Below are 17,534 nucleotides of genomic sequence, written 5' to 3' on the forward strand. Positions count from 1 at the left end.
TTTTCTCATTTAAAACACTATGTATAAATTCTCATCCTAGAGACTGGGGAAATTTAAAAGGTTAAATAATACTATTCTTGCCTTTAGGGTTTTTAGAGTGTTAGATTTGTTGGGTAGAAGTCCTGTGTTCAAATCCCACCTGAAAAACTTACTAGCTGGGTGACCCTGGGTCAATTAATCTCTCTGTGTATCAGTGTCCTCATTTGTTCAATGGAAATGATAATAATCACACTGGTTTTCTAGAGTTGTTGAGGAGATACTCATGTTCTTAAAGTGCTATTATAATTTTTATAACAATTGCTAATGTAGTAAACCCTTCCTGAACTTTCCCCTATATATCTTTCATTTTATATTACTCCCCTTTATAAACTGTCCACTTTATTTCAGCTGGTCCACTAGCTGTTTTCATACAAGATATTCCACATCCTGCTTCCGTACCATGCAAGTCGTCCCCATGCATGTTATGCAATTGGTCCTTTCCTCTACCTTGTTAAATCTCTGGCTTTATTTATACATACTATAAACATTATAATACAAATATAAATTATAATATATAAATTATATATCTAATAGGCATGTTATTTGTAGTTTTTATCTCATTTTTATATTTATTTAATATAATTAATAATATATTCAACTTATATTATAAAACAATATATATTTGATAAAATATAAATACATAAATGATATATAATGTAAATAAAAGATAAATATAAAGAACAATAATATATAAATAAATAAAATATTAAAAAAACCAATAACTTAGGTGCTAATTTCCTAAGCCTTTCTATATCACTTAGAACTCTCTCCCTCTTAACATTATTTTGTATATTTAACTTATTTACTCGCATATGTATCTTATCTCTTCATGACAATGTAAGATCCCCAAGTACAGGAACAGTTTCATTTTTGTTCTTGTATGCTCAGCACCTTGCATAGATCATTAATGAATGTTTTTTCCAAATGGATTGGATTAGAATACAAAAATAAAATCTATCAGGTGGGAAGTGTGAATAAGAATTTAAAAGAATTCCTGGGAGGGCGATCTTTCAGCACATAACTTAATAGGCACTTTAGAAATCAACAGAGATAAAGAGTATATAATATGGTCAGTCCTTATTATTCTTCATAGTTACATTCAACAAATGAGATGGTGAAGAATCTTTGTGAGGTCATAGGTAGAGAGATTACAGAGTCCAGAGTCAGAGTGAGTCTTTCCCTCGGATAAGATGCAGAAGACAACTTCTTGCCCTAGCCAGAACAAGATAATAAGAAAAACAAGAATAGCAACAAAAAAAAATCACTGCATTCAGTAAAGTAGATAGTTGGGCAAAAAAGAGTTTATTAAAAATCATATTAATTATATTTGTATAAAGTTATATCATTAAAAAGATTTTGTTATGTTATTTAAATATATAATTAAATATAATATATTATTAAATATTATATTATTTAAAAGTATTTAACTAAATTAAACTATTTTAAAATATCATTAAATATTATAATATTTTAAAAGATTATATTATTTTTAAAAGATTTATTAGAGACAAAACCCCTATTAGCTAGCGTATTGGATTTTTCATACATGGCTAAGTCAAATAGTGTTAATGCTGTGCTCATAGTGTATAATTGCTATCTGCAGGGTATGCTGTCTCCGTGTTGTTTAAAGGAAGGCAACAGTAACATTTGGTAGTTCTTTTCCTCGCAAAGCCATCACTAGCAACTTTGGTGCCTGAGCAAGCAACCACAAACACACCCAAGATGACAACATGAAAGGCATCTTCAAGACAATAAGCACTTACCCAGTACAAGACATTGTTTCAAGCACTGGAGATAAAATTATAAGAAGAAAGAAAGATAGTCCCTGTCCTCAGGGAGCATACAGTCTAATGAGGGAAGACAACCTATAAAAGGAAGCTGCAATGGGGAGAGGAAGGAAGATAACTAATGTAGAGGCATCTCAGAGAAAGATGGGGAAACCTGCGGCCTCAAGGCCACACTTGGCCTTCTAGGTCTGTGGGTACAGCCTTTTGACTGAATCCAAGTTTTACAGAACCAATCCTTTTATTAAGGGGATTGGTTCTGTGAAGTTTGGATTCAGTCAAAGGCCACACTTGAGGACCTAAAGGGCCATATGTGGCCTTGAGGCCACAGGTTCTCCAATTCGGGGAGAAAAGCCAGGAATGGATCCTGGAGAGGAATGAAGACATAGGTGCCATAAGATTCCTTCTGACTTGCAGCACCAGCCAATCAGAGGGAGAAGTTGCTGGGTAGGAGGGGTACTGCCAATGATTGAAGTCCAGTGTTGGGATTTCATTAAGCTTCTCCCTGAACTTCAGGAGGAAGCAGTTTCTGGGCCATTTTTAGTGAAAGTCTGAGAGGAAAGTGAGCAGTGAAAATTAATTTTAAAAAACAAATTATATTTCTAGAAATTAAAAATAAAAGAAAAATTATATTGAATAAATGAAAAAATATTATTGTATTTATTATTATTTATTACTATCTAAACATTAACTAAGAATTGGAGATAAAAATAGATATATGAGATAAACTGCCCTAAATTAGTTTACATTCTAATGGGGGGAGATAACACATGGAGAGAAGTGGTGTCCCAGGAAAGACATGGTGAAAGAATTGGAAAGGTCGGTGAATGACACATCCTTTCAATGAATCTATGATAGTCTGATTTTATTATGGTTCCCAAAGAAGTGGTAGGGGAAGGCTACAGAGAGAGGGAGAGGAAGCACACTATTATAGATCATTAAGAGTAGAGAAGCAAAGAAACATGATTGATTCCTGGCCAGTGGGATATAGCAGCTCTCACCAATATGGCCCTCAGCTAAAGTTCCATTTTGGAGGGGTCAGTAGCTTGGCAGCAAGAAGTAATGATTAGCATAAAGAAGAAGGGTTGAGCTTGGAGCCAACTAGATAGAAAGGGCTCTCTCTAGTCAACATAACCACCAACTCAGTGCAGAATTTTTGGCTTGAAGTTGGGACAGGGAAAAAATGTGGAGAGAAACCTCAGACCTAGGGACACAGGCTCAGTTAGGGATAATGTGGGTGAACCTATGCCACTAGACTCAATGCGTGGGGACCCAGGAGCACCAACCACAAAGCTACTGCTGGGGAGACAGCCCTAGTAGGGGGAAATATGGGTAGGGACAGGCCAAGAGTGAGCTCACCTTAGAAATTTTAACCAATTATTCTGTCTAGGTGCTAAACTCAATGTTCTGTTTTACCTGCTGAAGCAGTATAAATGCAGTCCAACTGCTTAAAAATTCTGTACTCTAGGGCAATGCTTTGATTGTCCTGCTCTAGTTACAACCCTGGTTCCTGTTTTTGAGAGTAGTATTCATGGTTTTCAATTTATTCAATGTTTTATTAACTGAATTATTTTAAAGATTAATTGACAGTCCATATAGGATGTGTTATTCAAACAACATTTCAGAAATCATAGATGACAAATCCCCCATTTGCACCCCTAGTGAGTATTTACATCCATAATGGTCCAGTTGTACATAAAATGGGAACAATTAAATGTAATTTAGGCTTCTGGCTTGGAAATTGGTTTCACTCTTATAAAAAAAAAAACAATCCTGTTTAAAAATGGTAGAGATGAAGAAAAGCCAAGGTGTAAATGAAATAAATCAGAAATGGAGTCAAATTAAAGGAATAGTTAGTTTTTTAATAGGTTCCAATGAAGGACAGATTTAGGGTTAACAATCTTTGAAATGGCATATTTGGTTTTATAAGCATCTTGCAAATATTTGTGTGACATTGAATAATTCATTCATCCTTTCTCCTCAATTTGCCTGTCTTAAAAAATGGGAACAAAAGGCCTACAATCCAACAACCTGCCTTAATTTATAGATTTATGAAAAAGGAAACAGAATAGCACTGTGGAAAAAAAGCAGTAAATCTGGAATCAGACAACCCAGTTTAAACCCTGTTGCTGTCACTAACTCCTTGTGTAACTTTGAGTAATTACGTCACTCTCTGGGTCTTACTTAGTTTCCTCATCTGTAAAATAAGGATTGTCCCAAATGAAGACCTGCAAAGACAAAATTTCTGGGTAATTAACACTTGATTTATTAATTAGGCTAACAAACAATCAATAAATTGATGGTCAGTGATTTCTCTTGTTAACCAGAGATGCCAAGAGAGACCCTGAAATACCTTAAATACTTTCTGAGAGGGAATTTCCATGACAAGTGAAAATCAACTTTGATGGGTGGACATTTAATGAGGAGGTGGGCTAAAAGTCTTCAGCTCCTCCTGCCAAGAATGTGGTTTGATCATGAGATTTGGCAACCTCCAGCAATCTAGACAGAGGAATCCTTCTCCATCCACACCTCTCCAGTTGGTTTTCTCCTTTCTGAGCCAGGTCACCCTAAATTCTAATGGAGGAGATTAAGGATAGGGGTTCCTTCTCTCAGGGTAAGGGCTTGCCCAAACTGGATTCTATTTATGCTCTAAACATAAATTAGGTATCTCAGTTTGGTAGGGTCCCACCCAAAATGGATGATCAAGTGAATTGAGGAGCAATCTCATCAATCAGCTGTGCTCTTCAATGACTGACTGACCTTGACAGGAGTTGAGCTTTTACAGAAAATAGAAGGAAAAAGAATGGATCATAATTAATAATTAATGCAATAGTATCATATTGATTTCCCTCAGGACATGGCTTCAGTGGCCTCTAAGGTCCTTTTAGGCTCTAAATCTATGATCTTATGAAAGAACTTTGTTATGATACTTCAAGCTGAATCTCTTTGTTTATTGCATTATTATGCAAATTTAAAGCACTTAGTTTATGATGTGCTTAAAAGCTGTTGGATTAAATAGTTTCTAACTAAATCTGAAAGACTTGCATTCCAGTCTCACCTCTGTCATACTGGCTGTGATGGGGTACTGGACAAAGCCAAAGAATTTGGGTCCATTTGTCTGTGGGCCCTAGGGCTTGGACTCTCCTTAAACTGTCCTGTGGTCAAGGAAGTCTCTAGCATTTACCTGAGGTTATAATCCTATCAACTGGTTTTTCATTATTGCTTATACCCAATCTCCCAATTCTCTGTTATCCTTAGCCTAGCCCAGCCCTCCATTGTCTATTACCTCCCAATGGCCCCTGGCCACTTCCCACCTTTGATCCTATATAGACCCCATTCTACCTTTCAGTCACTCCCATCAAGATCCTCCCTAGACCCCTCCTCACAGTCACCCAAACTACTGGTCCACTCCTAGATCCCTCCCACAGTTTTTCGGTATATAAGGTCCCTCTTGTCTCCATTAAGGTGCTGAGATTCTTAAAGTCTAGCCAATGCTCAGATTCTTAAAATCTAGCAAATGACTGAGACTTGCTCAAGCCCTCTTGTCAATATGAGCAACACAAATGTCTAGATTCCTTGAGTCTGGCCAATATGGATGATCTTTAATAAACCTTGTCTTTGGCTAAAAGAAGGCTTGGATCAAATTCATTCAGGCAGAACCCATGTGTTGTGATTTTGGGGTCCCAGTACCCCTAAACCTCAACAGCTGTGTGACGCCAAGCCAATCACTTAATCTTTTACCTCAGTAACTCTCTAAGACTCTGATATGTCGCCCAGGTGGGAAACCTCTCAAAATGAGCTGCAGCTTTGGACCCATATAAGGTTGGGACCATCTTTAGTTGTACTGAACCCTGAAGAGGGCAAAAGTAGTGTCACATTTTCTCTTAAACTCAATTTGGCTTGTTGCTCTCACCCCAGATAGAGTTCCAGGAAAAATCTGTTCAACAAAACTTAGATGTGACTCATTTCTAGGTTCTCTCCAAAGGGGATTAATAGATACTCCATGTATAAAATACATATAGAGAGTTCTTTATCATAAAGGATGGCTCTCCAGGAGGGCAGGGATACAGTGTACATCTTGTGATGTAAAAAGAAAAAAAATTAATAAATCTATCTTTAAATATAGATGATAGATTTATATCAGTTCCTTCCTCTACCACAAAGGAAATACAAAATAAAGCACAAAAGACCCTCAAGTGGACATTTAAAAACATTGAAAAGAACTTGGCTATAACTTTGGTGATAGATTGATGTCTGGGTATACCCAGAAGCTGTGATACTAGCATCTGACAGACATGAACTCAGCCTGTTCTGACTATAAGATTATGGTGCACTGCTTCTCCTTTCATTTGAAAAATTAAAATGATCTTTTAGAACAAATTTTATTATTTAAATCTCTATTAACTCAACAAAGATAGCTTTCCAAAAACAATTTTTATAGCATTCCTTTACTTATTTGTTTTATTGACATTGTGAATGATGCAGGAATAATGAAATGTCAATGGATCAAACTTTTCTTAGGGTTTACTGAGTTCGTAGAGACTCCCCAAAGTCAAAGATGAGAGGGGATGTTGTAAGGGCTGGCTGATTAGATAAGGTACTCTGACTTGAATGTCCAAGTGATTCTTATAGTCAAGGAACTTCTGAAGTCTCCCTGAAGAGATGTTGTCACACAAGATGTTTGTGTGGAGGGGTGACTGGGATGGGGAGCATGGCAAGGAGGTCTTTTAATTGGTTAGTTAATGTTTAACACAAAATGGAGGGAGCTGTGCCGAGTTCACCAAGATGGAGGGAGTTATGCTCAGTTAGTGATCCAAGAAGTCAAAAACATATAAAGTTCAAATTCTGTTTCTTGGCCCTCAAGGCCCTCCACAATCTGATCCCACCCTTCCTTTATACTTTGTCCTCATTTTATTTCCTATCATATAATCCAGTCAATCTGTAGAAGTAGGAAGAGAAACAAGCATCTATTATAGCACATATGTGCTAGACACTGTGCTAATTGCTTTACAAGAGTGAGGTTTTTTTGATTCATGACAGCCCAGTGAGGCGGGTGTTATATCCATTTTATAGATGAGGAAACTTAATCGGACACAAAGTTAAATGACTTGCAAAGGGTCACACATCAAGAAAGTATCTGAGACAAGATTTTGTCTATGGTCTTCTTGACTCCAGGCCCAGTACTCTATCCGCTGCATATAGCTGTCTCCAAGGAGATGCAATTGTTGTCATTCAGTTGTTTTAGTTGTGTCTAACTCTTTGTGACCCCATATGGGGTTTTCTTGGCAAAAATACTGGAGTAATTTGTCATTTCCTCCTCTACCTCATTTTAGAGATGAGAAAACTGAGGCAAATGGGGTAAAGTGACTTGCCCAGGGTCAATATGTGCAGAGGCTGGATTTGAACTCAGGAAGATGAGCCTTCTTTACTCTAAACCCAGTACCCTATTTACTATGCCACCTAGCTGCCTCAAAGAGATGCAGTACCCATCATCATTATAATAGCTATAATAGCATAATAATAGCTAACATTTATGTAGCACTTACTATGTGCCAGGGACTGGGCTAAATGCTTTACAATTATCCCATTTGTTTTGCACAACCCTAATAGCAACAAGTGCTATTATTATCAACATTTTACAGATGAGGAAACTGAGGTAAACAGTGATTAAGTGGCTTATCCAGATTCACACAGCTAGTAAGTGTCTGAGGCCAGATTTGAACTCAGGTCTTCCTGACTCCAGGTGTACCAGGCCATTTATTGAGCTACCTAGCTACCCTGTGTGTGTATACCCATCTTTTCCTTTCAGGCCAGCATACCTTTGCTTCTGCTGCTCCTTATGGCTAGCATAACAACTTCAACCTCTCTACTCATTGAATTATCAGCCATTCTTTAAAGCTAAACCCAAATGAATTTTTCTTCTCTCCATCTCATGTAGTATTTTGTTCTGTACTTCATTCACTCCTTTATTCAATGAGTATTAAGTATCTATTATGTGAAGACACTGTGATAGGCTAGAGATACAAATTAATCAACCAACAAGAATTTATTAAGCACCTACCATACCCTAGGTGCTGGTGATATAAAGACAAAATGAAATCATCCCTAACTTAAAGTAATTTAAATCTACTGGGAGACAATGACACCTTGCCTAAATATAGCGCTTTAGTCAGTCAATCCATAAACCTTTATTAAGGTAACTGATGCAGACAGAGATTAAGTGGCTTGCCCAAGTCACATAGCTTGAAAGTATCTGAGGTTGGACTTGAACTCAGATCTTTCTGGCTTGAAATGCAGCAGTAGATCCACTTAGTTGATACTAAAAATTACCTGTGAGGAATTTGCTTCATATCATTGTGTATTAGTTATTTACGTATTTGCCTTATTGCATAGAGTACAAATTCCAGGAGGGCAGAAACCACGCCATCTAAAATTTTTTATCCTGCCCAGCACCTAGCCCAATACCATGTAGCCTGTCCCCAGTATCATTGAAATACTCTTTCCTCCCACCCCACCTCAACCCGCAACCTCAAACCATTACGTTGTATCTAAGACTGTCTAAACTGACTGATATTCAGCTCTCCATCAAAACACTCTCAGCTTCAAAGCTTTTGGAGAGGACTGGAGCTTTCTTCCTAACATTAATATGCTATGTTAGCCATCACCTCACAACTGTCTTTATCTTTTTCTCAATAGGTGCTATAATTTAGCTTTGGCCTGGAGTCAGGAGGACCTGAGTTCAAATGGGCCTTACAAGTTGTATGACTCTCCACAAGTTCCTTAATCTCTGGCTGCCTAAATTTCCTCAACTGTAAAATGGGGATGATAATAATAGCACCTGCCTCCTGGGGAATAACGTCCTCTTGCCCTATAACTCCCCAAAATTTTTATCAGCTTTTGTATGAGCAATAGACCCTCCACCTTATAAATTTCAGCTGGATAGAATCAGCATCAGGTGCTCTGCCACAGGAGAAAAGCCTAACAACACTCAAAATCTCTTCTTCAGTTGGAAATTTGTCTAGAGAGGGAATGACTTCAGCTTGAGGTAAATGGTCAATGGCTCCAACACTGATTGATGGTATTCTACTAAGAACACTATGGAAGTCTTCAGACATCTCTTCAAGATCATATTCTTATCACCAATCAACGTGGCTCCAACAGCACTGGTCTTTGGTCCATAAATAGCCTTAGAGAATCATAAAAGTGCTTTGGATGTTACTATCAGCAAAAAACCGAACTTCATCTGCTTTTTTACTGAGCCAAGAATCCTGCATTTCTCTAAGCTTTTGCTTGCACTTTACTTTTGATGGAGGTAAAATGCTACTTTCTTATATATAGATAGATGAACTATTCTGCCAGTAAACCCCATGTAGTTCTCATTTTTTGTATAGCAGTTTCTGAATTTCTCCATCATTTTTGTCAAACCAATCTTGATGTTTGGGAGTGTTTGGGACCAGATGAGTAAATGCAGTGATGTATACCAAATCTCTGAAAGCTGCCCACTCCTTTTTTGCTCCACTGTTGCCCACTGTGTATTGGTTCAGCTTTCCCCTCCAAGTTAGCAACAAACTGTTCCTTCTCAGAGAAGCACTCTAATCTGTTGACATTAAGTCTTCTGGTAGTCATCTTGCTTTGGGGCTGCTGCTTTTATTGAATATGGATATTTAGCTTGGAGAAGATAAGTCTATGATCAGTCCAGCACTCTGCACCACACATTGCCTTTGGCACTCTCACATACTGTCTCTTCTCCTCACAATGATATAGTCTATTAATAGACATAGTCTATTGCTGTGAGGGTGCATCTATGAAGTTTTATTGCATTTAGGCAAACTGTAGACAATGTTGGTGATAAGAAGGTCATGAGATACACAAGTCTTCAGTAGTAAGTGACTGTTGCTGTTTTCAACTCCATTCCTTCCAAATACTCCCTGCCATGTCTGATAGTCTGTGCCTACTTTGGCAGTAGGCACCCAGAATTATAAGCTTGTCCTCTTTTAGCATATTAATGATTTCTTTGACCTCATTGGGGTTCATTATGGTGGGAACATATGCACTGATGATGGTGGCATGGTGCTTTCTTGCAAGTGGCAATCACATTATCATTAGCCTGTTGTTCACTCCTTTTGGTAAGCTTACAAGCTTGTTGCCTAGATTAGTTTTGAATGTGAAAACTACACCAGCTTCATGGTACTCCCCATTATTATGGCCACTCCAGAAAAATGTATGTCCGGCTCTGACCCTGGTAAACTGGCCTTCATTTGCCAGCTTTGTTACACTCAGGGCTGCTATTTGGATGCAACACTAGCTGAGTTCTCTCACAAGAGCTGTTCACATATGCACATTCCACGTACTGAAGGTCAGTGAAATCATCTTTGCAAATGTTTTTGTATATTTTTTTTTCTGTTTTGACTGCAGGGTAGGATCCCTTCCTACTGTGGCAAGCGGGCCAGGGTTGGGTGAAGCAGACAATTTTTAGAGCAACCTTTCTAGCCCCTTCCTCATGCCAGGAGGTGAGCAGTATAGTCCTTCAAAAAGGCTTTCCAGACACCCAAGTGGCTGCCAAATCTCACTGCTGCTTCAGTCCAGTGAGAAGACAGCCCTTTGGACTGGGTCACTTTTGTGCAGGGTTGTGACTACAGCTCCCAGTGTATCTATACCTGCTGCTTCATCACTTGTCTGTTGCCACGGGACCTTGAGGTAGATAATGGGTGATGTCAACCCACATATTGGATATAAGTGAAGCAGAGTTACACAAAGTCATCTGCCTCACTCTCTCTTCCAGAGTCATCAAAGTTTAGTGGTAAGCAAAGATGACTGGAAATGGCCCAGGATGTAGTGGATAACCTTAGTGTCTTTGATGCCTGACCAAGCTCTAAGCACTCCATAGCACCTGCTTCAGCCACCTTCATGGCCACCGGAACAAATAGTTCTCATCCACCCTTTCTGCCAGGGAAATTCTTTACATGGTTGGACTAGACACTGCTATAACTCACCAGATGGGTCTGAGACTCCTCAGTTACCCTTAATCTAGTTTAGCCTGTGTACTGAAACAGTTTATCTGAGTGTGGCTAGTGTTCATGCTATAGCTCCTTGGAGCAACAGGTGAGGTTTGGGTGAATTAGATGGATACCAAAGGTGGAAAGCAGACCCGAAAAGGGCTCAGCAGCCCTCACACCAGAGGTACTAATCTTCCCTGAACACACCCTATACCCCTAGTTAGCATTTACGTAGTGTTTTAAGGTTACAAAGTGCTTTATGAATAGTATTTCATTATAACCTCACAACAACCCTAGAAGGTTTGTTGTTGTTTTGTTTAGTCATTTTCAGTAACGTCTAACTCTTTGTGACTCTATTTGGGGCATTCTTGGCAAAGATACTGGAGTGGTTTGCCATTTTCTTCTCCTAGTCATTTTACAGATGATGAAACTGAGGCAAACAGGGTTAAATGACTTGCTCAGGGTCACACAGTTAGTGATTAAGGCTGGATCTGAACTCAGGTTTCCCTGACACCAGGCCTGGCACTCTAGCAACTGTGCCTCCTACAATTATCTCTATTTTACAGATGAGGAAACTGAGGCAGACAGAAGTTAAATGACTTGCCCAAAATCACACAGTTAAGTAAGTGTCTGAGGCTGGATTTATACGCAGGACTTCTTGACTCCAGGTTCAGAGCTCTATCTGCTAAGCTACCTAGCTGTTAACCTATTATTTTTGTCCACAGAGCACTATTAGGTCTGTAACTTTGGGCAAATCACTTACCTTTTCTGGGTTTCAGTTTCCTTGTGTGTCAAATGAATGGGTTGAACTAAATAGGTTCTACAGTCTCTTCCAACTTGAGATCTATAACTGTAATCTGGTGAACCTATTATTTCATCATCATCCTTGGTAAATAGACTCATTCTGATGCAAAACAGGATTATATATCACCATCAGCATCATCTCAGCTTCTGTTTCTTCTGAGTTCTTGGAAAGGATTTCTACATAGAAGGAAAATAAATTACTAGAAAGGAACATTTATTTAAAAAAAAGACATTTAATAGATAATGCAAAGCAAAGTTAAAAACAAAAAAACAACAGATGAGCAACTGTAGAATTAAGATCTGCCACCGGAGAATATCATTGAGATTCATGAATGCGATGGTAACACTTGTATTGCCAAAGAAAAATGAAAATTGTTGCAGAGTTCAGACAACTATTAATGTATGTGTGATATGGAAGCACAGAAGAATCTAAGAAGAATTAGCCTCAGGCAAGATTTCATTTAAAACAGAGAATACTCGATATTATGATTCCACAAATAAATGTTGTCTAAATATTGTTGGTAATTGCAGAATATTTAGTGATAATAAGGATAATCAAGTGTTGAAAATGTAGTGATTCACTTGACATTGAAAGAGAGAAGTACATAATGAATTTTAAGCATCAAATCCCTGCCTTCCTTAGATCTGGAATGACTCACAAATTGGAAATGAAGAGAGGCAGGGTTTACTTGGCTTCATGCAGGTGCTCAAAGGTGTTTTCCTGACTTCAGGGTCACACAGGTTGAATAGAAATCCATGTAGATTTCCATGAAAGCATGATGATTAAAAAAATGTTTTTCAATATAATCTTCATTATCTAGAAGCAGTATAAGTATGAGCAAAGACCCAGAGGCGTGATTAAGGAAGAGGGTGACATAGGGCAATATGGTTCAGTAGCTAGAGCACACTAGATTTGTTTCCTGCCTCAGATACTTATTAACTGTGCAACCCGGGGTAAATCATTTAACTTCTCAGAGTCTCAGTTTCCTCCTCTATAATACGGACATGATAATAGTGCTGAACATATTAGATTGCTGAGCATCCATCAAATGAAATTATGTAAAGTGATTTGCAAACTTGAAAGCACTCTATAAAATTGTATTGTTATTATTATGAACATGGATAAGTCCATCCCATCATTACTGGTAGAGCTCAAGATAAAGAAGAAAATAATAGAAATTCCATTCCCACATTCCCCTAACACATACCCCTTTGACCATACCCTTGTGCTTATTTACCACCATGGGTTCAGAGTCTTGAATAGAGAGGAGGGGAAAAAAAATGAGAAGGAAAGAAGAAGAAAAGAAAAAAAATAAAGGAAGATTGAGTAGGGAACAAGAATGAAAAGCATTTATTAAATATCTAATGTGAGCTGTTCAGAGCTCTATATTAAGAGACGGGAGTGATAAAATGTGGTTTGGAGTAAAAATGAGATGGTGTATGAAAAATATAAAAATAACTATAATATAAAATAATATTGTGAGTCTATGAAAGAATTTCAAAGAACTATGTGAAGTCTGGGACAGGGAAGGGATACCATTACCACCCAGAGGGATCAAGGAAGGAAGGAACAGTGGAAACAGATTTTAAGAATGGGTAGGAATTCAAGAGGAACGGAGTGGGAAGGAAAGTATTGTAGTCATAATGCATGAAGTGAGCAAAGGCAGAGCACACCTGTTATTTTGTGAATTAGTGTGTGTGGATGTGGAAAATTAGAGGATAAGGTGGGAGAAGCAAGATTCAGATTGTGGACGGTCTTTTGTGTCAGGCAGAACAGACTTAACTTTATTGTTAGGCAATAGTGAGTCACTAAAGATTTTTGAGCAGAAGAATGACATAATGAGCTTTATGCATAAGAAAGATTATTCTGGAAACAGTTTGGAAGGAAAGAGAAATGGAAAGATTTGTAAACTATTGTAGTCCCATCAAATGAGATGAGTCCTGTTTAGGCTTGTAATAGAGAGAATAAAGTAGGGGGAACACATGAGAGAGATGTTGTAGAGGCAAAATTGGTCAGATCTGATAATTGTGTAGCTTGGGCATGGTGCGTGATGTGACATTTGAATGCCCTTCCCCTATCTCTGGACTGGCTTACTTACTCTCATATATGTCTACATGGCAGTAGATCTGAAAGTTTTCCTAGAGGAAGGAGGTCACCCACAAGGCCATGACCATATAGGTATAATTAAACTCTCAGGGTTCTAGCAAAATCTTAGTATAGGTATATATATTCTTTTTTTAAATTTTGTTTCTAATTTATGGAATAAAACAAGCATTTCCATGACATAGTACAATTAAAAAAACTATTTTATGTGAAACAGCAAATCTATTATGCACAATTTGCTATTCCTTTCAAATATACAACAAAATTATGATGTAATTCTTTTATATTTTTTTCACTTCCTCCCACCCTGTACCATTAGCCACAAATACATATATATGTATATATACATGCATATGTATGTATGTAAATATATGTAAATTATTTCATACATACTTCTATTTATCAGTTCTTTCTCTGGATGCAGATAGCATCTTTTTTCATATGTCCTTTATAATTAATTTGAGTGTTTATAATAGAAAAAAATAACATTTACTCAAAGCCATTGTTAAAACAATATTGCTGTTACTGTATACAGTGTTCTCTTGGTTCTGCTCATTTCACTCTTCATTCTTTCATGCAAGTCTTTCCAAGTTTTTTACAAAATCACTGAGCTCATCATTTCTTATAAGACAGTAGTATTCCATCACAATCATATATCACAATTTGCTTAACCATTCCCCAATTGATAATTCCAGATTGCTCTCTAAAATGGTTGGATCATTTTACAACTCCACAAACAATGAATTAGGGTCTCAATTTTTGGCATCCTCTCCACTATTTGTCACTTTACCCTTCTATCATTTTCGTCAATCTGGTAGTTATAAAATGATATCTCAAGGTTGTTTTAATGTGCATTTCTCTAATCAATAATGATTTAAAGCATTTTTATATGGCTATAAATTGTTTTGATTTCTTCATTGGGAAACTACTTGTTCTTGTCCTTTGACCATTTATCAATTGGGGAAAGACTTGGATTCTAATAGATTTGACAAAGTTCTAATTACTATTTGTGAATTTCCCTCCATCTTATTATATGTACTCTTAATACTTGCCACAGCTGCTTTTAAGCCCCACCAGTGCATTTCCAGCTTAAAATCAGTTATAATTACACCTTTGCTGCTTAAATATGAAGAATCCATTAAATAATAAGACAAAAGCAATAATAAATATAACATTTATTTAATAAAAGACAAAAGCAGAAATATGCAAAACATTGCAGTCCCCCTATAAACTTAGGCCATATTTTCCCATAAATGCACAAAACACCCCTTACAGAGACCCAGCAGTATGACATAAACACAGGGAAACTCATGTGCCTAAAGCAGTCCATACTATAGACAGCAGGCCTTGATGTCCTTGATCTCTTTAAGAAAATAGCTGTATCATTTCACCTGACAGGTAAATCATTTCTCATCCATTTCTCCCTCTTATGATCTTCTCAACTTTTGCTGGACATATCTGCTTCTCTGCTAATCTTGGGCCATTGAACCAATGTTAAGTCTGTCTAGTTCACAGTCATCCTTCCCAGGGCAATGTGAAAGTCTTAAGTTCTATCAGTGACAAGTTGTTCTCCTAAGTCAGAATCTGATAAGCTAATTGGGTCTCTTCTCTATGAGCTATGAGAAGTTCCTCCTTCTCTAACCATATAAAGCAACACCCCAGAACAAGTCACTGCTGAATGGCTTCCCCTTTTTCTGGCTATACCAGAGCTAAAAGTCCAATTAACTTCACTTAGGAGTCTGTTTTCTGCTGATCAGCTTCAGCATTCTTCTCCAATCAAAGAGGTCCTTGCATCTCCCTCTCAGCTTTCCTTGGTTCTTTTCATCTGCCTTTCATAAGAAGCATTTCTCATCATCTTCTGTGTCTTCTGAGCTATTATCTACTCACTCTTCCTGTTTTCAGCTTCTTTTCAATGAAAACTTGAAAACTTGAAAAATTCGTTGTATGACCGCAACAGTCCTCATGTAATCATCTAATCTTCCTCAAATCAGTAATTGATTTATAGTTAATAAGCTTTATCCTTTAAACCCAGAAAACTATCATATATAAATGAGCTAATGGACCACAATGCATTGTAATGATTTTCACCACAATCATTGCTATGTTTTAAACAGCTCCTCTCAGGACATTTATATGAGGAGCTGTTTTCTTTCAGACCCACAGAACCCTTTGCATCTCTACTCAAGCATTTTTATTTGAGGCACTGTGTATTTTCCAAGCTAATTTTATCAATGTTTCAAATGTTCTTATTTTTTTCCTTGCTCCTTTCAGCACACACAATGTCTATAGAATATAGGAGTAATTGTGTGTCTATAGGGATAATTGTGTAAATATGCATATAGGTATAATTCTTATGCATAATGTGCACATTTAAATATATATGAGTACACATATGTATGTACATACTTATGCATGCAATATCATGCAATATGCATATAACATATATATAATATAATACACATACATATACATATATATAATACACATATTTGTACATATGATGAACAGGAGGAAAGAAGCAAAGTAAACCCTACAGTTTCTAACATGAAAGACAGGGTAAATGGTTATTTCATATTCAGAAATAATTAAATAAAAAAGAAAAGCTGGCTTAGAGGAAAAGAAATGGGTTTGATTTTGGCCACGGTGAATGTTAGGTACTAGTGGGATCTTGAGGTGGAGATGTTGTATTGACATTGTAGATGAAGGTCAGAAGCTCAAGGAAGAAATCAGAATTTAAGATTAAGATTTGAAAGTCTTACATGGAGAGATGGAAGTTGAAGCCACATCACTGTATGAGACTGACAAGGAAAGAGTTGAGAGAAAGAAGAAGCTCAAACACAACTCTTGATAAATACTAATGACAAGTGGTGAAGAAATGAAGGAAAAGCAAGTGCAGGATGCAAGGAAGGGAGTGTTAGACATATAAGAGGTCAGGAAGGAGAGAGTGTTGTCTCTGAAAAGAAGGAAGAAAGAGCACCTAGTAATATATGGTGGTAAAAATATCATCTGTCAAGGACAATGAAGATTAGAAAAAAAAATGTGCCAAAGAGTTTGGGACAGCTAAGAGGCTCAGTAGATAAGAGTGCCAGGCCTGAAATCAGGAAGACTTCTCTTCCTAAATTCAAATGTGGCCTCAGACATTTATTAGCTATGTGACCCTGGGCAAGTCACTCAACTCTGGTTTGCCTCAGTTCTTCATTTATAAAATGATCTGAAGAAGAGACTGGCAAACCATTCCAATATCTTCACCAATAAAAACCAAATGGTGTCATGAAGAGTTGGACACAACTGAACAACAACAACCAAAGAATTTACTTAATAGGAGGTCGCTGATGCCCTTTGAGAGAGGAGTTTCAGTAGAATGGTTAGGGGAGGAACCTTATTGCAAAGATTTGAGGAGAAAGTTGGTGGTTAAGAAGTGAAGGCATCAGGAGTTTTGTATGGAAGGAAGGTGAAAGATGGTGACTCTATAGTATGAAATAGACTAAAGAAGCTTATAAGGTCCTGAGGATGTTGGTACATGCTAATGAGCCAGCATGGAAGGAAGTGTTAAATAAGAAGCAGCATAGCATATTGGAAAGATCATTGGATTTGGAATTGGAGTCAGAGGATGTGATATCTAATCCCACTGCCTGTATGATCTCAGTCAAGTCATTCAACCTCTCTTGGCCTCAATGTCCTCATTTATAAAATTAGGCAGTTGGACTACATGGACTCCAAATTCTAGCTCTAAATTTATGGCCGTATGATCTAATGACTCTGTGTGTGTGTGTGTGTGTGTGTGTGTGTGTGTGTGTGTGTGTGTGT

The sequence above is a fragment of the Vombatus ursinus genome, unplaced genomic scaffold (genome assembly GCF_900497805.2).
Source record: "Vombatus ursinus unplaced genomic scaffold, bare-nosed wombat genome assembly UNPS02010284.1, whole genome shotgun sequence".
In the NCBI taxonomy this organism is placed as follows: domain Eukaryota; kingdom Metazoa; phylum Chordata; class Mammalia; order Diprotodontia; family Vombatidae; genus Vombatus; species Vombatus ursinus.